The 22221-nt window shown below is 44.7% G+C and overlaps 1 protein-coding gene and 1 long non-coding RNA gene across 14 annotated transcripts in view; one reads left to right on the top strand and one right to left on the bottom strand.

Annotated features, from left to right (window-relative positions):
• The window catches only part of LOC121232839 (nuclear factor interleukin-3-regulated protein-like), a 32932-nt gene extending 26856 nt beyond the window's left edge, over nt 1-6076 (bottom strand). For 4 of the 13 annotated variants that reach the window (XM_041121309.1, XM_041121308.1, XM_041121310.1 and 1 more), the window contains exon 1: nt 5675-5851. The gene's annotated coding sequence lies outside the window, so the exon portion shown is untranslated. The other 9 variants (XM_041121303.1, XM_041121301.1, XM_041121299.1 and 6 more) reach the window with 9 other exon arrangements.
• LOC121232844 lies at nt 1374-21319 on the top strand. Its single transcript, XR_005931733.1, has 4 exons — nt 1374-1490; nt 7036-7041; nt 12676-12682; nt 21309-21319. It is a non-coding gene; the product is annotated as an uncharacterized LOC121232844 (long non-coding RNA).
• The last annotated feature ends 902 nt before the right edge of the window (nt 21320-22221 follow it).

Below are 22221 nucleotides of genomic sequence, written 5' to 3'. Positions count from 1 at the left end.
TTAGCCTGGAGAAGACAAGGCCCTGGGGAGACCTTAGAGCGGCCTTCCAGTACTTAAAGGGGGCCTACAGGAAAGATGGGGAGGGACTCTTTAACAGGGGGTGTAGGGATAGGACAAGGGGTAATGGTTTTAAACTGAAAGAGGGTAGATTTAGATTAGATATTAGGAAGAAATTCTTTACTGTGAGGGTGGTGAGGCACTGGAACAGGTTGCCCAGAGAAGTTGTGGATGCCCCATCCCTGGAAGTGTTCAAGGCCAGGTTGGATGGGGCTTTGAGCAAACTAGTCTAGTGGAAGGTGTCCCTGCCATGGCAGGGGGGTTGGAACTAGATGATCTTTAAGGTCCCTTCCAACCCAAACCATTCTATGATCTATGATATCCTTCCATGATAAGGTCACCCACCTAGTGAAAGAAGGGAAGGCAGGGGATGTAGTTTTTCTAGATTTTAGGAAGGCTTTTTATACTGTCCCTCACAGCATCCTTCTGGACAAGTTGTCCAACTGTGGGATGAGCAGGTACACAGTGCACTGGGTGAAGAACTGGCTGAACGGCAGAGCTCAAAGGGTTGTAGTGAATGGGGCTACATCTGGCTGGCAAGCGGGCACCAGCAGCGTTCCTCAGGGTTCATTTCTAGGGCCAGTTCTGTTCAATATATTTATCAATGATCTGGATGCAGGAGTTGAATGCACCATTAGCAAGTTTGCTGATGATACCAAACTGGGAGGTACTGTTGACTCTCTTGAGGGCCAAGAGGCCTTGCAGAGGGATTGAGATAGATTGGAGCATTGGGCAACCATCAACGGGATGAGATTTAACAAGAACAAATGCCACGTTCTGCACCTGGGACAGAGTAACACCGGGCACAAGTATAGATTGGGAGAGGAGTGGCTGGAGAGCAGCCCTGCAGAAAGGGATCTGGGGGTGCTGGTCGACAGCAGGCTCAATAGGAGTCAGCAGTGTGCCCTGGCAGCCAAGAGGGCAAACTGCATTCTGGGGTGTATTAACACAGTATAATCAGATGGTCAAAAGAGGTGATTATCCCACTGTATTTAGTGTTGGTGCGGCATCACCTTGAATGCTGTGTGCAGTTCTGGGCCCCACAATTGAAGAAGGATGTTAGGGTACTTGAATGCATCCAGGGGAGGGCAACAAGTCTGGAAGGTATGTCCTATGAGGAGCAGCTAAAGACACTGGGTTTGTCTAGTTTGGAGAAAAGGAGAGTAAGGGGTGACCTCATTGCTCTCTACAGCTTCCTGAGAAGGCCAGGTGGAGAGGGAGGTGCTGAGCTCTTCTCCCTGGGATCCAGTGACAGGACATGTGGGAATGGGTCAAAGCTGCACCAGGGGAGGTTTAGACTTGACATTAGGAAACACTTCTTTACCAAGAGGGTGGTCAAACACCTGGAACAGGCTTCCTAGAGAGGTGGTCGATGCCCCATGCCTGTCAGTGTTTAAGAGGCATTTGGACAAAGCCCTTAACATGCTTTAACTGTAGTCTTACAAATGTCAAGCATGGACCAGACCTTCAGCTGATCTAAATTTATGTAACTCTATTAAAAGGCAGTAGAATGTCAGTAAATCCCAGATGATGCTCTAAACTTGCATCTTATTATATAAAAACTTAAGTACAAATATATAAAAGAAACATTGCCTGTAAAAAATCTTGATCTCTACCACTCGCTGCAAATGAAACAGAGAAATAGCAATCTTTAGAGCTCTAATCCTGCAAGATAGTCCAGAAGGGAAAACTACTGCATGCACAAAGCCTCATTTTCTTTATTGAGAGTCTAAGTGTTCGGTTCTAATCATAAAAGGAGGTCTTGCAGGACTGGCATCTATATTGCTATACTGCTGTGAAGCCATCTCTATGGCAAAAACTGGTTTATTATTTAAAAACTTTGGGGACAGAACTGAAAGCTACACCAAGATGTGGCAACTTACAAAAAAAGGAAAAATATTTTAAATTAGGCTTTCTTTCCAACAGAAAATAAATAGATTTATATAATATCTGTGACCAGATTCAGTCTCAGAGGATGCTAACTTGGACATGGATCAATTCAACATGTGAATTAGAAAAAAAAGAAGAAAAAAAAAAAGCAGGATATTTAACAAGGTCCCAATACTAATCCATTTGAGGTATACCTTTAAAACCAAAAAGTTTTCAGAAACATTGCTTCTATTACATTTTGAATCACATCCAAGTATGCCCTTGTTTACACAATCTTATTTTTGACAGTCATCACCATCGGTATTAGACAGTTACAAATATCTTGTTTGAAATTCCTCCCTCCCAAACACTGTAAAATACTAACACTGAAATCAACTGTCATTTTGTCATAGAATGGGCCACAGGAACTTGTGGGTTTTTTCCTATTACACATCCTAAGCATGTTTATATCTCATAACTGACTGTAATAATCATGACAAGGTCACCTAGAAGAGTCAATTAAGCTGAGGAGTCAGATACATTGCTTAACAGGGTGTAATAAGACTCAATTGTACACATTATTGCATCATAGTGATGTTATAACAGCAGCAAGATTGCTGTCTGGAAAAGGAAACTCTTGCATAAACATAGCTTGCACAACTATTAGTTAAAATAAGTCAATTTAGAATGAGCTAAAGGTTTATTTTATTTATGAGCTTTATTTCAAGATAAAGGATTGAGAAATGCAAGAGTACTGATATCTTTTCTAGACTGTGCATTCCTTTTATTGCAATAGATAGAACGCACGTATGTTCTACAAGTTTCAGCCAAAGCATGGAAAATACTGTTCCTTCTTAGGATAAGATAAGCTGTGAAGAGGTCATGTAAGTTCCTATTGCTCATGGGAAGACTCTAAGCTTTTTGACACCTTTCAAATCGGGTCCTTTAAAATAAATAAAATCCAAAATAAACTTGAAGCCTTGAAGTCAAATTCAGGAAGCTGGATATTTTGAAAGCTAGTTAACAGTCCTTTAGAGAATAAGATGAGTTAAAAATAGAAAATAAATAAGAATGGAAAATAAAGGCAAATAATTTTACAAACTGTTAATACTTCAACGGTCAAATAAAGACATCTGCAATGTGATATATTTGGTAGTGTTAATGATATTAAGGATCTTCAATCAGTAATCCTTGATTTGGTTGGTTTAAATCAGGTCTTTGGACCAAAACCTGAAGCCTTATTCATTCAAATTTATTATCTAAGTCAACATTTTAATTGAATAAGGATGGTAAAACTAATGCCCATAGCAATATTTTAAACTAGGCTCTGGACTGAATTAATTACTGAGGAGAACAAAGATGACTCAAAGTAGGTTACATACATACTAGTGAACACAATGAAACTGAGTGCAATCATTCAAATTATAAGGACAAGGAAAAAAATTATTTTTTTTTTTAAACACAGTTACTCCAAACAGCTTTACTATGGCAAAACTGTACTTGACCCCAACAATCAAGTAGCAGAAAAGTTTGTGCATGTTATCAAAAATATCACCTTTTAAAAAAAAATAATCGCTGTTGCTACCTACAACAGTTATACTGAATATACCACCATGGTTGTGATACTAAATTTTCACTTTGGAGGGTTTAGTCAAAAACACGGTAATTTTGGTTTTGTCTACTTAGAAGACCATTTTAGGCGTACGCGCACACACAAATTGCCTCATATTTAAAGACAAGTTATCATCAGCAACTTTCAAGGTAGCCTTCTGTCAAGGACAGAGCACAAGATGATCTCAGAACACGGGACTTCCAGCCACAGCTTTTGCCACTGAAATGTCGAAATGACTTGCCAATAACAGAATTGGGCAATGGCCAGTTTTCATTGTTTGTGAGTAAGGAGAAATCCTAAATATTCAGATCGGGGGGGTGGGGGGGGGGGGAAGGGAGGATTTATGCTGCCTGTCTGTGAGCCGTACCCTTCCTACAGTGGCACCCAACCTGTGGCAGCGGGGCACGGCCGAAATCCCGGGGCGGGGGGGGGGGGGGGGCCTGAGTCGCCGGGCGGGTAGTGGGAGGGGACAGTCCACGGGGAGACCCTCAGGCAGGGAGCTCGGGGCTCTCTGTTCGATTAGCCCTGACTGAAAGCGGCGGTCAGACATGACATCCGCCGCGCTGCGGCCCACCGACGCCCCCACAAGGGGGAGACGGGCGGGGCAGCGAGGCACCCCCCTACGTGACCGGCGGTGCATGGCGCCCGGCCCGCTCTGTTCAAAGTGGCCCCGCACTATCACCCCTCCTGACCTCGCAAGCCTCTGCCGCCGTGCCTGCCCCAGCCCCAGAATGGTGGGGGGCGGCAGTGCCCTCAGCCCTCACCCGCTGCCGCGCGGACGTTCGAAAGGTCCCAGCCCGCCGCCATCCCCAGCAAGAGGACACAGTAACCTCCGCGCCTCGTGTTGTGCAAGTCCTCGGGGCGGTCGGAGCCGCCGGGGCGCGGGATCGGGACCCCCCCCGCCCCATACCAGCACTGCTGCGATACTCCCTTCGGTAGCATTCCCCGTGACCCACAGCACATGCATTCCGGTCGTGATCATGCACCAACTAACCAAAGATTAGTGCTACCAAAAACGTCATACTGACCTACTTCTGCTTTTGTTGTATGCCACACTAAAATGCCCGATTTCATGGGACTGGGGTACTCCTCTGCCCCCTGGGCCTGACATATTACTTCTTCACCCGAGCCCACTGCAGCTGTCAGGACACAGGTAGGCCATCTCACTTCTTCAGCACTGTTGACATTTTCTTAAATTCATTCCTCTCTTAAATTACATGTTGCCCTCTTTTAAAAGGGTGACAAGTAAAAGCCAGTACCAAAGAAATTGTTTAGTGTCTAGGTAAAAAGCCTTCCTAAAAATACAGCCTTATCAAAAGGGCTCTGAAAGCATGGAGTTAAAAATCCAAGCAAATGGCCTTGAACGTCTATATGCACAGCTCTGGAGAAAAGACCAGGAATAGCACATGAAGCCACAATTGCTAAAATGTGATAGGGCTAAATATAGATTAACACAAATTTCATTTTAAAGGTACACAACACGGTCAGCAAGCATGAGTTACTTCCCCACTTACCCAGTTGTCTACTTTCCTTATTAAATGTACTTTAACAAAATCCGTTACATTTTTAAGCGTGATTCTCCCAGTTTCTTTGTAGCAAGATTATAAAATCGCATAATTAGCTCCCTCTTCCTAACCTGACTGCCAGCAAATTCTGTGGTTACATAATGCAACATTTCCAGGAACTATTATGTGATCAGTCCCGTAGAGTCTGAAAAACAGCGACAAAAGTGACGAAAAAGGCTTAGGCAAACACAGCCTAGCAAAACACGGGGGCTGTGGGGCAGACTGCTACCATTAATTCAGTTTGCCCACAAACAACATCCCTCAACACCGTGTGAAAATGGGATCTCTCCGGCGGCCTCTGACAATCCATCGGCACAAAACTCCGATTTTTCTCGTAAACGCACAAAAGGGTTGTAATTAACGACCTAATCCTTAACTCTGCACCGAAATTACCATGGCCTTTCATACTCACGCACACGTCGTGCCTGCTACCTTCAGGCGCCGAGCCCCGGCACTGACACGCCAGCAAAACGTTATACACGCACGCACACAGCAAACAAGCTCCGCACCCGCACGCGCCCCACCCCCCCAGGCTCCCGCACATGACGCCACTCCGAGTGCGCATTCCTACCTTCAGTGCAGCGCGGTAAGCGGAGCATTCCGTGCACCTGGCTGAGGAGAGGCGAGTAAGGACGGGCAAGCAACAGCGTCCCACTTGCCTGGGAGCAGAGCAACGCGAAGTGAGTGAGGGAGCATACGGCAACACGAAAGGATGTATGTTAGTAGGTCAGAACTACGCACGCACGCACACGCACGCACGCGCTCGCTCGCTCGCTCACTCTCTCTCTCTCTCTCATGGCCGGCCGGCCTGTCAGTCAGCTGCAAGTGACAGCAACAACACCCCAATCCACGCCGAGCACTCTCGAGGGGTGGCTAATGGAGGCTGCTGGGGGGCGAGGCCGGACACCCCGCCCCTTGCGCCGCTGGGGCTGCGTGTGGTACAGTAGGTCTATGTGCTGGGTATTGCATAATCCTCCAGGCAGGGGGCAGCGCGGAAGGGGGGCGGGGCTGACATTTACGTAATCGCCCCTGGCGAGCTGGGGCAGTGTGGAAGGGAGTGTTCTTTTCAACGTTCTACGGGAGTGGTGGGGTGTGCACGGTGGGCTTCCGCTGGGCCGGGGCCGCGAAAGGCTCCGTGCTCCGTAGGGGCCGCAGCGCGCTGGTGCGTGGCTGCGTGCGTATGTATGTGCGTATGTGCGTGTGTGCATGCGTGGAGAGGGCCTCTGCCCCTATTCCGAGGAAGATTTATGCAGAGGTTTGAGTGCTGTCGGTTTTATTGTCAGGGAAAATTAACTGAGCTGTAGCTCTCACAGTCTTACCGTTTACTTGGTATATAGTGTAATTCTATTGTATCTGACCAGAGTGTAAAAATAAAAATCTCTGATCTGGCAGAAGCATCATTTCAAAGTAATTGCACAAGACTGAAAAACTGTGTTTCTAAGGCACATATCTGCCATCTAGCCATGGCATATGGGTAATCCTCCAATTAATTATACTTAATCTTTGACTCGCAAACAAAAAAAAAATAAAAGAAAGAGAAAGAAAAAAGAGCTTGCAGAAGATACGCTGGCTCAGTGTTGGGTGTGTTCCCTGCTGTTACGCCACTTGACATTTTGTGCTGAGCTACAAAGCTTATACTGTATGGTACCGTATGCATCAGAGAGTACAGCCAGTGTTTTCTTTTACTGATCTTCAAGGATGAAGGGTTTTACTATATTTCTTCTACTGACTTCATCACTGCTCTCATCCCAGTGCTGAAATGCTCAAAAGTGAGGAAATATTTTGGAGAACCCATTTACATTGCTTCTAATCCCACTCGCTGTAACAAGGTAATTCCTCGATAGGGACTGAGTGCCTGCCTGCAGTTCAACAACTCCCAAACCATACTTCTCTTTGCAGAGTATTACAAAAGAGGAAGACTAAATAGAAGAGTCTGGTGTTGGTTTTACCCTTGTTTAACCTCCATTTTAGAAAATTACACATGGCCAGCAAGAAATCCAACTCAGAGTGTGTTTGAATATATACACATTTGATTTTGTTATATGTTTTCCTCATTTTTCTTCACAGGTTTATCACTCCCCTTTTTTTCTTCCACAAATAAAATAACTGAAGACAACAGAAAAATTTTCTTTATTAAATTCTAGTTCCAGAACAGAAATGATTCCTGATTTCATCCTGTTAAATGCTCTTACCAAAATAGCGCAGTCCTCACTAAGATAGCCCTGTTATATTACTCTGTCATCCTGTATTTATATGTCGATGAAGATAGCCCTCTGAAGCAAAGTATTTGGGCCAACAGGAACCTCATGAAGTTCAACAAGAAGTACAAAGTCATGGGGAGGAACAACCCCATGCACCAGTATATGCTGGAGGCTGACCGGCTGGAAAGCAGCTTGGCAGAAAAGGACCTGGGAGTCCTGGTGGACACTAAGTTGAACATGAGCCAGCAATGTGCCCTTGCAGCCAAGAAGGCTAATGGTATTCTGGGCTGCATTAGATAAAGTATTGCCAGCAGGTCAAAGGAGGTTATTCTTACCCTCTGCTCAGCACTGGTGAGGCCACACCTGGAGTACTGTGTCCAGTTCCAGGCTCCCCAGTACAAGAGAGACATGGACATACTGGAGAGAATCCAGCACAGGGCCACAAAGATGATTAATGGACTAGACCATCTCTCCTATAAGGAAAGGCTGAGAGAGCTGTGACTGTTTAGCCTAGAGAAGAGAAGGCTCAGGGGGGATCTTATCAATGTATATAAATACCTGAAGGGAGGGTATAAAGACGATGGAGCCAGGCACAGTGGTGTCCAGTGACAGAATGTGAGGCAAAGGGCACAAACTGAAATGCAGGAGGTTGTTTTGTCTGAGCATCAGGAAACACTTTTTTTACTGTGAGGGTGACTGAGTACTTGGAATAGGTTGCCCAGAAAAGTTGTGGCATCTCCTTTCTTGGAGATATTCAAAAGCCTCCTGGACATGGTCCTGTGAAACTGGCTCTAGGTGTCCATGTTTGAGCAGGGGAGTTGGACCAGATGACCTCCAGAGGTCCCTTCCAACCTCAACCATTCTGTGATTCTGTATGATTCTGTGATTCTTTCCTAACCAAAGGCAAATTCAGAAACCAGATGAGTTCATTGAATACTTTTCAGTTTATCTGTCCCTGATCTTTTATCATACTTATCTATACCTTCCCTCCACAATAAATCTATGAATTCATTTATATTTATGTCCTCGAGTTATTCATTGTGCAAGTTTAATAAACTTTACTCATATTGATTTTCCCCTCTCCACTCCTAATCTTCTAATATGTAGAATATAGAGCCTTGATAATGGTAACAGACTACAGAGCCCACCATTACTAGAAAGGGGATTCATCAGCAGCCCAAGTCAGGGAGATCAACTGTTGCTTCCCTTTGGGGGCTGCATGATCAATTTGTTTGCCATAGTTCTGCTTGCCAGTGGACTCATGAAGACAATTGACATGCTATTGGAAATTTCATAAGTGAGTGCTAGCAATGAGCTTGAAGATCTGTTTGCTCATTAATATTGGTGGTCTATTTAAGTCAAGTCTTAGGCAACTTGTCCTGCACGCATTATTTCCCATACTATACATGTTGTATTTAATATAATGCAGTGAGAGTCCCCAGGACTGTCAAAAATTAAAGAAAACCTTGAAATTGCAGATAATTTTTTAAATTGAAAAGTACAATCTGTTTTTACTATGGAAAATATTTTTGATGAATCCTGGGCATATACTTTTAGCAACTTAAAATCCATTTCTAGAAAGAATAAATGCAAGTGCCTCAAATCTGCCTTCATAACTTAGATTACTAAATATAGAAAGAAGTCTCCAAGGCAATAATATCCTTCCTATGTGGGTTTATAGTCCTGGAAATAATACTCCAGGTGGAGTTTGCTCACCTATTTGCTTATACTTTCATCACTAATTATAATCAGCTGTAAATCTGTACCTGATCTTTTTCCCAGATTCACAACAAAGACAAGCTACTGTATTTCATGTTACCTCTACTCTACAGAAGTAAGGAGAGTCAACACCTTCTACAGAAAAATCTGCTCTTACCCTCTGTCCTGGGTTCAGCTGGGATAGAGTTAATTTTTACAGGAACCTGGGAGGTGGGGGGGCATAGCCGGGGCAGCTGACCTGAACTAGCCAAGGAGCTATTCCATACCATGTGACATCATGCTCAGTATATACATGGGGAGTGGGCCGGGGGGAGTGCTCTCCTGCTCTCGACTTTCACTTTCGGTGGGGGAAGTGACGGAGCGTCGGGTCCCGGGTGGTGAGCAGTTGCACTGTGCATCACTCTTTTCTGTATACTCTTTCATTAGTACCGTCGTTGTTGTTGTAACTTTTTTTGCGTTGTCCCAGTAAACTGCCCTTATCCCAACCCTCGAGGTTCCAGTTTTTTTTCTTTTCTCTCCTCCGTCTCCCCCCTATCCCACCGGAGGGGGCGGGAGGAGTGAGCGAGCGGCTGCGTGGTCCTTTGTTACCGGCTGGGCTGAAACCACGACACCCTCCAAACCCTATGATGGGTGGGTGCTTGGTAAATCCAAGGGTAAGGTGAGACAGAGGGCAGAATGCTGATGTGGCTGAAGGAACATATTCATCATTTTTCCTACTCTCCTGAGGTACAGAAAAAATAGCACAGCTGAGAGCTGTAGTTAGCATTCTGCACAAAGGGAGTCTAAGGACTTAGGGAAAACTCTAAAAAGATAATCTTTCTGTGATTAACTACTTCTGGATTTTCCTACTGGAGGGTTGAAGTAGGTCATGGAGATCTTTAAATTCTCAGCTGACTCTAGCATGGTAGGATTTATACTTGCTTTTGGAAAACACTATTGTAATGAACGGGTTAACTTTGTTCATGAAATCGAGAAGGGGAAGAGACATATTGAGAGTTAACATATGCCTTGTGTAAATAAAGCTTGCTTAAGTGATGCGTAAAGGTCACAGGAAGAGGGCAATGGCTATAACTTATTAGATAAGGAGGGAAAAGAACAACAGCTATAACTTACTAGATAAGGAGAGGAAAGACAACAGCTGCAATTTACCAAGACTGTATTTCTCCACATCAAAAGACATTCTACATCAAAGGATACTCATCCTTGAGAAAATTTACCAAATCTGCATAGTAACAGACCTGCACGAATGAAGAAAGAAGCAGGACAAGGCGGAGACTTACAAGAAAGGGGTACATGAAATGTATATAAGGAATGTAACAGTAACATAAAGTTGCGGGCCTATGGCGGAGCATTGCCTCCCTGGCCGCCCAGCGCTGTTTTGCTCTCTTATCGCTTGCTAATAAATTCGATTTTTTTATCCAATACAAATTGGCTCCTCCAATTTGTCACGAGCGTTTATAACAACTATTAACTTCAACTCCTTTAGACTCATCTGCATTTATTAGCACGTGACTTAAACCCTCTTAACGCTATCTCTGATTTTGGCTTTGTATAACTGAGCCTGTACTGAGTCACAGTACTAAATGGAGTGTCTGGAAAATGGGCATTTGAGAAGTATTTAACAAAAATATAACAGGAAGTAATGTCTGTCATCTCTAACATCCTTTGACTCCTTTCTATTCACTCGTGTCCACACATCTTGGGCCTTCTGCGATGTAAGCTCTGAATCTGACCCAGTCTGAAATTCAGAATCAGTTGAAGTCAATAGTAAAAGTCACAGTCACAGGGAAAAGGCTTTAATTCCTTGCCTTTAATATAGCCCACATACAGTACAAAATAATATTCCAAATAACATACAGTTTGGAGGGAAATAAGAATAAAATACTTTTTAAGATCATGATATATGAAACTGTTATGGGTTTGTGTGGCGCGGTTTTTTCTGGTAGCGGGGGAGGGGCCGCAGGGGTGGCTCCTGTGAGAAGCTGCTAGAAGCTCCCCCGGCTCCAAGTCGGACCCGCCTCTGGCCAAGGCCGACCCAATCAGTGACGGTGGTAGCGCCTCTGGGAGAACATCTTTAAGAAGGGGAACCAGCCGTGAGTAGGGGGATTGGAATGTGAGAGGAACACCTATGCAGATACCGAGGTCAGTGAAGAAGGAGGGGGAGGAGGGGCGCCAGAGGAGGTGGATGCCCCTGCAGCCCGTGGTGAGGCGGCAGGCTGTCCCCCTGCAGCCCATGGAGGTGAATGGTGGAGTGGAGGCCCCCGAAGATGGCCGTGACTCCATGGGAAGGCCCGCGCTGGAGCAGTTTGTGACTGAAGATCAGCCCGCAGAAAGGACCCACGCCAGGGAAGTTTGTGAGGAACTGCAGCCCGCGTAAAGGACTCACGTTGGAGAAGTCTGTGAAGGACTGTCTCCTGTGGGAGGGACCCCACGGTGGAGCAGGGGACGAGTGAGTCCTCCTCCCCCTGAGGAGGAAGGAGCGGCAGAGACAATGTGTGGTGAGCTGACCCCAACCCCCGCCCCCTGTTCCCCTGCGCCGCCGGGGGGGAGGAGGGAGAGAGAACCGGGAATGGAGTTGAGCCGGGAAGGGTGGGGGGAAGGTGTTCTAAGGTTTGGTTTTACTTCCTAATATCCTTGTTTTGTTTTGATTTGTAGTAAATTAAACTGATTTTGTTTCTTCTGCAAATTGAGCTTGTCTTTTGCCCGTGACCATAAGTGGCGAGTGATCCCTCCCTGTCCTTATCTCGACCCACGAGCCTGCCTTTATATTTTCTCCTCATCCCACCGTGGCCGGGGGAGGAGTGAGCGAGCAGCTGCGTGGTGCTTTGTTACTGGCTGGGCTGAAACCACGACAGAAACGTATTTTAATGAATTTATACATATGTATATGTATATACATACACATCCTGCAATTAACTGGAGATATGGTGACTTCTAGTATTATCCTTGGTTTCCTTGCATTATGTTCTTTATATCCATAGGATATTTAGTACATAGCTATGTAGTCAGAGAAAACTATATTCACCGATCACTTTATATATTTAATGTGATCAGTACTCAAAAATGTTTAATACTAGCCAAGTCCTTCAGGGCTTCCTGCTCAAGATGAATAGTAGTGAAAGTTCTATAAAATATGTGATGCTGTGATTTTATAAAGATCTAAGCCAGAAATAAAATACAGTAAAGAAAGAGGCAGGTCATTTGACTGCAGTTCAAAGTATTAATCAAAATATTTTCATGCATATGGGAACATTTGTGGAAACTGTACTGGAAACTAGCATGTTACCCTACTTAGATTTAAAGAGAATCTAGAGAACAGAAAAATCATCAGGACTGAAGTAAATATTTGATTTCACCTGAATATTTTGAACACAATAATTGAGAAGGATTTTCAAAAAGGTTCTTTTAATTAATGAGCACATGTGCCGCTAATGTAAATAACACTGCAGTTACTGAAACTCTGAGGTAATGCTGCCAATACTGTGGAAACTAGAAACATGTATCACCATTCATTTTTAAGATTAGACTGAAATAATCACTGGAAAGCCCTCAAGAATGTAAAAATGTGCCATTTTATGAAGTGTATATTAAGTACATAGACAGCAGAAATGCTATAAATATCCCTGCAAAAAGAAGAAAAAATCACTTATAGCATCCCTGTACATGTGACTTGTAATGAACGGGTTAACTTTGTTCATGAAATCGCATGTGGAGGTAGGGATATTCTTCACTTATCTAAGACCATGAGTACTGATGATTAGCATATGTAGAGAGACGTTTACAGAGCATGAATGGGACTTGAGTCACCTAAAGAACAGCTGAGGAAGACTTTTCGGCCTTCATCCCAACAACCACCAGAAGGCAAATTACGACCACTTAACACCTGATGGCACAAGATACCGAAGATACCAGCCAGCCATCACGTATCAGGGACTAAAAAGACTGTATAAATAAAGAGGCTCTTCCCCTGTTTGGGTGCGAGCTTGTGGAGGAGCACTGTCTCCCCGGCCGCCCAGCGCTGTTTTGCTCTTTTATCGCTTGCTAATAAATTTGATCTTTTATTTAATACAAATTGGCTCCTCCAATTTGTCACGAGCGTCTATAACAAACTGAGCAGGAGAAATGATGAGTGGGAAATCTGGAGCACACCACATAAAAGTACTGGAGAAGGGAGAGTGATAGGCACCCTGCAATGTTCAAAAAGGACTGGCACACATTATGCTTGAACATGATTGAAAGAAGGTAGATCACGTGCAGGTACACAGGTAGATCAGCAATTTCTCATGGCCAACAGCACAGAAGGGAGAAAAGCAACCTTACAATGTCATCAGGAACACCCATTTTCAGCTCTTGGCAAAAAGAGCTCACCAGAGAGTGTGCTAAGTTCCAGCTTCCCTATACCTTGTTCAGAAGTTTCCAAGGACCAGGGAGATTTTAAATTTTTAGTTACTCAGAGTTTCCTTATTGATGATATTTGAATAATTTTAATAAACTGAGGCAAATAATTTGCAGGATTTGTGATATGAAATGATGATTTCTTGAGAGGAAGACAGACCATTTCTGCTATAGAGGGCCTGAAAGTCCCTAGTAACTAGAGGCTCTCCTGGTCTACAGCAACTGAAGCAATTATTGACAGCAGTTCTAGTCTAAAGCCCCAGCAAATTAAGCTTTCTGACACTGAAGCAGGAAAAAAACACTTTCACATTTTTCCCTTTAAGATACTGTTTTCTGTCCCCATGGATATGAGAGATCTTATCTCTAAAACAACATGAAATTGCCTTGCATGAAAGTTACTCAAATGACAACATTAACACATGCCTGATTCAATTAACCATCTAAATGGGATTATGCAAAAATGATGACACAGGCCAAAAACTTCACCTCCTGGTATCCTGCAAAGCCATGACAAGGGAAAGGAAAATCTTAGATACAGTTTTTTACATATGGCCAGTCATCTACTTTCCCACTTCATTTGTCATACTCCAAGGTGAGATGCATAAAGAAAGTCAATTAGATGTTTTTTGCAGTAATTTCTTACATATATTTGAGACGTGATCATGCCATTTAATCTTTGTTGACATTAGTCTTCCCGTTGCCTTTTATGGTATTACATTGGTGAGTAATCCTTAATCAAGTGATAATACAAAAATCTATAATAAATATATCTCACTTGATTTTCACCAAAATCTTTGGAAGCCTATTATGCTTGATCACTGAAGACAGACAGACACCAAGGACAGACATTTTCCTATGACATTGTGCTTTGAGGAATGATGCTGAGAGCAAACATTGCATGATGTGATGTACAGCCACCATAACAACTAAGAATAGTAAAATATGTATTAAAATATTGAGCAATTGGCTCTTCTATGACACTAATTATCAGTGAGTCATTTGTTGAAGCCTCTATGCTTTGCAAAATACTTTGTAAATGTGTTCTACTGAAGTGAAAATTAAGTAGTAAACTTAAAGACATTAATAAAAAGATTTTCACACAGCAACGATTAGCAGAAAGACAAGAAGTCATCTTTGTTCCGTGCAGGAAATATTTGTGTGACTTTTTTATGGTTATTGTATGTTAAAGCGGTGCATGCACTGTTGGCAGGCTAATTATAGACTTGTGAAAGAACTGAGTCTAATTCTTAGTGTTAGACTCTCACTCTCAAGGACTGTAGACAGCGTGGAAAACACCCTTAGCAAGTGTAGTGATCCTGAGTGGCAGACCATTGTACATCGGGGAATTAGTGATCCACATAACAGTAGGCCCAGGCCCGTGCTGTGCTTCGCTGTGCTGCATGTACAGCTGTCTTCAGGCCTGTGTTGTGCTGCACAAATCCCTTACCCACAGGATAAACTCAGCCAGCTCATAGTAACAGAGGAGCCTGCAGGCAGCTCCCACTTGGTACCGCGATTACACCACCTTCGTGGCCTTGCCTTTATCTGAAAATGCAGCAAGAAGTTCTCATGTGAACATCCTTTATGAGTAGAGGTTTTTTTTCTTGTAAGAAAAATTATATAATAGCTCGAATGACTGAAATGGAAGAACCTCTTCTATGGACAGGATCTGCCCGGTGTGCTGCACGTGGATTGGAGGCCCATTCAATGCTACACCACTCAGGGTTCCCAGCATCTAAAGGGACGTAAGATTATCTATACTGTTCTCTCCCTATAGTGTTAGCTCTAATAAACAGCATTTTAAATGATACCTTACAGAGTCTGAGTGCCTTTCTTACTGGGTTCACAATAGACCAGCACCTCCCAGTGAAAAACAGTAGGGAAGCAGAAAAGCATGCTTCTGGTTGTTCAACAGCAATTTTCACATGGACTTCATCATTTAAAGTCATGTAGATGGCTCAGTTCAAACTTGTGCTCCTGAAATTCTCTGCTCAGCTACTTGGTAATCTCAGAGGATCAGAAATAGCATTGCTACCATTCTTTTTTTCCCTTAACATGCTCAGACAACTGAAGTTTTTCTGCTGTACATGCAGCAGGGATGTGCCCTTCTTGCAGATAAGTCCAAGTAGGCCCTAGAATTGTAGCATTCCTCTACCCGAGTCCAGAGCTGGGCTTTATCTGATAGACATTTTGAAATATTTCTACAAACTACCTATTGGTACAAACTCTCATTGCACTGGAGACTTCCTAACTCTTGGGCTACAAAGTTCTAAAATTGACATGTGTCAAGAGGATGCATAAAAAGTGACTTAATATGCAGAAAAAGCATTAAAAAGTCACCAGATCAGAAACAAAGAGCAAAAGTGAGCCTGCCTTATATAGCTAAGCAATCAGGACATCTGTGTTTCACTACTTCAAAGATAGTTTATGCACTGAGAAGACTGGACCCAACCCTAAATAACATTCTGTCTTATCTGAGTTGAATAGAGAGCTGTTGTGAATTTGTGCAAACACGTTGTATTCATTCTGTCCTGATCAACCCTGATTCCCTCATACAGCATCACATGTAAAAAGGTGCTTATTAGGTAGCTCAAAAATAGTTCCTTAAAAATAAGTATGATGAAGACTTACACAGTAACTGTTTTCTTCATTGCCTTTCATGTAAGAAACAGATATCAAATGCAAAAAAGATCTGAATGTAGTAAGAGAGTGGAATTGGAGAATATGTAGTCCAATGAAGCCAGTCAGTATCAGTAGTCTGGAAACAAAGCTATTTTAGAGGTATCCTAATTGTTAATGCCTATGCCTTTCCTTCAGATGGAAGATGGAAGTCTAGTACATTAATCTATTTTGACTACCAGACTCATATTCTTCATGCATAAACACCAGTTCCTAAACAGTATTCAGTACAAATCTCTTAGGTTAAAACAGGTAAGCATGGATAAAATCTATTAGGAAATTCAAGTGGAACTAGAGAAAAGGAAATCCTGACAGTGTTCCATGTATCTATGTGGTTGTAACACTTAAAGAGTTACAAGTATCTTCTCTCCAGAGCTGCTGCTAACACAAGTCATAGCAACACAGAAAAGCATTAAGTTTGACTGTAATCTCGTTCTTAAATTGAGCTGGCCGAAACACAGAGCAAAAGTTTGAAATAGTACATTATGTCAAACAATGGTTTAAAAAGCCTGTAGTGTTAGTGGCAAGCTAGCTTTACCTTAGTGTTGCTAGTCATCCAATATTCCAGTGAAATAATTTTATGTTAGAAAAACTTGAGATTATTTGAATTAACTCTGAAAGCTGACAAGGAGGAATGGGGTAACAAACTAAAGGGACTGAGGCTTTTTCCCTGTTACCCCATTATTACTGCCTGCACATGGCACATACCCTTGCAAGCCACCCAACCTCCCTTCAGTGCATGACTGAATCTGTCCCTTACCTCTACTAGTGATGACACATCCTATAGGAGAATATTCTTCAGATTTGTTAAATTGACTCCTGAGCTGCCTCTCCTCATGTTCAAACAGAGAAAGAGAAATCAGATAGGGAGGACAGAGGTGAGGGGAGTTGGCTGCATGTTTGAGGTGTGAAACTCTGCAAACTTCTTAGAGCAATGAGAGAACCGTGGTCCAGAATTAGGTCAAGGGGACAAGGTTTTCACTGCTGGTGATCAGTAGTTGTTACAGATGCACGCACAACCAAATCCAACAGGTGTTAAAGCTCAGATTTATTCTTCAGTAAAAAGTTAGTTAGAACTCCGGTAACATTTTATAAACCACGGGCTCAATGATGTAAGGGGAATTAGTACTACACAGCCAACTTAAGAATCCTTAGAAGTGATGACTCAAAACGTGCATATCACTCACCTAAAAGATGAGGGCTCTCTCCCTCGAGGAGTTACCTCAGGCAGTGCCCCGACGCAAGGGGGAGTCCCCAACTGCAGACCCGCTGCTCCGAGGAGGACCGATTCCAACGTGTCCTCCAGCGGGACCCCGTTTATACCCCTGTCGAATCTGACCTGTGGTCATTTTAATCCCTATTGGCCAAGAAGGTCACCTCTGTGTACCTGGCACGTCTCAATTGGCCAGTTCAAATTTCAACCTGCGGCTCCCAGGGTTTAGGTTTTTTTCCTCTTCTCCCTGCCTGGAGAAGTTTTGTTTCCTGCTAGGGGAAGCGTACTGCCACACAATCCACCCCGTGATCACAGTCATGATTCGACTGGTTTCCTTGGAGTGGTGGTACAGTCAACTCTTGCCTCCAAAGTTAAAAAGGGAGCGCAGTCTGATGAATTTGACGCTCATTGTGGGCCATCATTTCATTCTGGTCTACAATTAAAGTGGAATATCTGACACAGGAATATCCAGCGCATGAACAGGTTTTAAGGGAGTATACTTAACTGTTAGTATAGACTTCACTACCAAGCGTTTGATAGAACTTATTGCAATACAGAATACAGTAATCATAACTACAAGCATTATTAAAGATTAGAGAAGGCTGGTCACCCACCCCGTGAAAGAAAATCCAAACTGCGGTGGGTTGACCCTGTCTGGGCGCCCGGTGCCCACCAAAGCTGCTCTATCACTCCCCCTCCTCAGATGGACAGGGGAGAGAAAATATAACAAAAGGCTCATGGGTCAAGATAAGGACAGTTTAATAAAGAGAAAGCAAAGGTCGTGCGTGAAAGCAAAGAAAAACAAATGATGTTATTCTCTACTTCCCATCAGCAGCCACTTCCTGGGAAGCAGGGCTTCAGTATGTGTAGTGGTTGCTCCAGAAGACAAAAATGCCCCCCTTCCGTCTCCCTTTACTTAGCTTTTATATCTGAGCTGACGTCATATGGTACGGAATATCTGTTTGGTTAGTTTAGGTCAGCTGTCCTGGTTATGTCCCCTCCCAAGATCTTGCCCTGCCCCAGCCTGCCATTGAGGGAGGGGGCAAAAATGTTGGAGAGACAGCCTTGATGCTGTGCCAGCGCTGCTCAGCAGTAGCCAAAACACTGGTGTGTTATCAACACCTTTCTAGCTACTGATGCAGAGCACAGCGCTACGAGGGCTGCTATGGGGAGAATTAACTCCATCTCAGCCAGACCCAATACAATCTCCACCCCTTATTCCATACCATTTGCGTCATGCTCAGGTCCCACATAATTTAATACACATATATCTTCTAACCACGCCATTGTATTTAATTCTCATTACTGAAATCCCTTCTTACCAACACTTATAACTGAAACTACATACTTAAACCACTTTTATACCCAACATACAGATTTATACATTCTTATTAACTACTATCCCCTGTCCTTTAACAGATAGATAGTCCATGGGCTTCTTCCACTCCTCCAGATGTTCACACACAGGTTATGACTTGGTCCCTATCTGTCAAGATGAGTGGTCAAGACAGGAGAAACAGTATGTTCGATCGTTGGGCACCAACACCGTTGGGCACCAACAGCTGTTTGATCTTCTCTGTGTACACAGTGGCTATACCAAAAGCCCATCGGTACCCCTTTGGGTCCTTGAAGTACCCTCTCCTGAGGTAGTCTATGCCAAGGATACAAGGGGCTTCTGGGCCAGTCACAATGGGGTGCTTTTCCCACTTGTCCCGTTAAGCTCACCTCAGCCTCCAATATAGTCAATTCTTGGCATCCCCCTGTCACTCCAGAGATCCAGATGGGTTCTGTGCCCCTGTACCCTGGTGGCACCAGCGTACACTGTGCACCAGTGTCTACCAAAGTCTTATACTTCTGTGGGTCTGATGTGCCAGGCCATCGAATCCACACAGTCCAGTATATCCGGTCATCCCTTTCCTCCTCCTGGCCGAAGGCAGGGACCCTCTGTTGCTGTTCCTCATCAGAGTATTCACTGTCTGACCCTTGCGGTGCCAGACCAGAAGTCCCCTCACCAGAATCAAGGGAGGTGGTTTCAGTTCTTCTATGCCTGGGAGATCGCTGATTGCCTTCTTGGGTGTCCACAGCAACGACACTGACAGCCGCCTTCTTGGGTGACCCCTTCTTAACAGCTGTCTTCCCTCTCAGTTCACGTACATGGGCTTCCAGCTTAAAGGTGGGTTCACCATCCCACTTCCTCATGTCCTCCCCTTGGCCACGCAGGAAGAACCAGAGTGTACCATGCGGCATACGCCTTGGGCTCCCTTTTCCTCTGTCTGGGGCAGGAGAGGACTGATTTCTTGGAGCGTCCCTAACAGCCAAGGCACTGTCCTGTAGGGATGAGGAGACACAGAGATTTTCCTCAAAGTTTTGGAGCCAAAACAACACTTTCTTCACAGTTGGTGTTTCCATATCTGGGCAATACATTGCTGCCACGCTGTTAGACTATGACGCTGGGGCACCTTGAATCACCTTTCTCCACATGGCCTGTGTACACAGGACATCCTCTGGATCTCTGGAGTGACAGGGGGATGCCAAGAATTGACTATATTGGAGGCTGAGGTGAGCTTAACAGGGGACAAGTGGGAAAAGCACCCCATTGTGACCGGCCCAGAGGCCCCTTGTATCCTTGGCATAGACTACCTCAGGAGAGGGTACTTCAAGGACCCAAAGGGGTACCGATGGGCTTTTGGTATAGCCACTGTGTACACAGAGAAGATCAAACAGCTATCTACCCTGCCTGGCCTCTTGGAAGATCCCTTCATTGTGGGATTGCTGCGAGTTGAAGAACAGCAGGTGCCAATCACTACCAGGACGGTGCACCGGCGGCAATATCGCACAAACTGAGACTCCCTGGCTCCCATCCACGAGCTGATTCATCAACTGGAGAGCCAAGGAGTCATCAGCAAGACTCATTCACCTTTTAATAGTCCTATATGGCCAGTGCAAAAGTCTGATGGAGGGTGGAGGTTAACAGTAGGTTATCGCGGCCTGAATGAAGTGACACCACCACTGAGTGCTGCTGTACCAGACATGGTAGAGCTCCAATATGACCTGGCATCAAAGGCAGCCAAGTGGTATGCGACAATTGATATTGCCAATGCGTTTTTCTCCATTCCTTTGGCAGCAGAGTGCAGGCCACAGTTTGCTTTCACGTGGAGAGGTGTCCAATACACCTGGAATCGACTGCCCCAGGGGCAGAAGCACAGCCCTACCATTTGTCACGGACTAATCCAAACGGCACTGGAACAGGGTGATGCCCCTGAACATCTACAATACATAGATGACATCATCGTGTGGGGCAACAAGGCAGAAGAAGTGTTTGAGAAGGGAAAAAGAGTAATTCAGATTCTTCTGAAAGCTGGTTTCACCATAAAGAAAAGCAAGGTCAAGGGACCTGCACAGGAGATTCAGTTCTTGGGAATAAAATGACGCCGCCATGTGCCTATGGATGTGGTCAACAAGATAGCAACTATGTCTCCATCAGCTAACAAGAAGAAAACACAAGCTTTCCTAGGCCTTGTGGGGTTCTGGAGAATGCATATTCCAGGTTATAGTCAGCTTGTGAGCCCTCTCTGTCGAGTAACCCGAAAAAAGAACTATTTTGAATGGGGCCCTGAGCAACAACAAGCCTTTGAGCATATCAGACAGGAAATAGCTCGTGCAGTAGCTCTTGGGCCTGTCCGGACAGGACCAGATGTACAAAATGTGCTCTACACTGCAGCTGGGGAGCATGGTCTCACCTGGAGCCTCTGGCAGAAAACACCAGGAGAAACCCGAGGTCGACCATTAGGGTTTTGGAGCCGGGGGTACCGAGGATCAGAAGCCCACTACACCCCGACTGAAAAAGAAATACTAGCAGCATACGAGGGGGTTCGAGCCGCTTCCAAAGTTGTTGGTACAGAAGCATATCTCCTCTTGGCACCACGATTGCCCGTGCTACACTGGATGTTCAAAGGAAACATCCCCTCTACACATCATGCAACCAGCGCTACATGGAGGAAGTGGATAGCGTTGATCACGCAACGAGCTCGACTGGGAAAATCCAACCGCCCGGGAATTCTGGAAGAGATCATGGACTGGCCAGAAGGCAGAGATTTTGGAGCATTGCCTGAGGAGGTGGCTCGTGCCCAGGTGGCACCACCATATAATGAGTTATCAGAAGACAAAAGGCGTTATGCTTTGTTTACTGATGGATCCTGTCGTGTGGTAGGGAACCATTGGAAGCAGAAAGCTGCTGTGTGGAGTCCCACACAACAAGTCGTTGAGGCCACTGAAGGAGAAGGCGAGTCAAGTCAGTTTGCAGAAGTGAAAGCCATCCAGCTAGCCCTAGGGATTGTTGAATGAGAAAAGTGGCCGGTATTCTATCTCTATACTGACTCCTGGATGGTGGCTAATGCCCTATGGGGGTGGCTACAGCAGTGGAAGAAGACCAATTGGCAACGCAGGGGTCAACCCATCTGGGCAGCTGCATTGTGGCAGGACATTGCTGCCCGGGTAGAACACGTGGCTCTAAAGGTATGTCATGTAGATGCTCACATGCCCAAAAGCCGTGCCACTGAAGAACATCAAAACAATGAACAGGTAGACAAGGCTGCCAAAACTGAAGTAGCTCAGGTGGACCTGGACTGGGAGCATAAGGGTGATATATTTGTAGCTCGATGGGCCCATGAAACATCGGGACATCTAGGGAGAGATGCAACCTATAGGTGGGCTCGTGATCGAGGGGTGGACCTGACCATGGAGGCCATCACACAGGTCACTCATGAATGTGAAACATGTGCTGCAATCAAGCGAGCCACCAGAGTAAAGTCTCCCTGGAACAGAGGGCGCTGGCTGGGCTTTCAATATGGCGAGGCCTGGCAAATTGACTACATTGGACCACTGCCACGAACACGCCAAGGCAAGCGCTAC

Source organism: Aquila chrysaetos, chromosome W (genome assembly GCF_900496995.4).
Source record: "Aquila chrysaetos chrysaetos chromosome W, bAquChr1.4, whole genome shotgun sequence".
Classification (NCBI taxonomy): domain Eukaryota; kingdom Metazoa; phylum Chordata; class Aves; order Accipitriformes; family Accipitridae; genus Aquila; species Aquila chrysaetos.
This window is presented reverse-complemented; position numbering and strand designations above follow the sequence as displayed.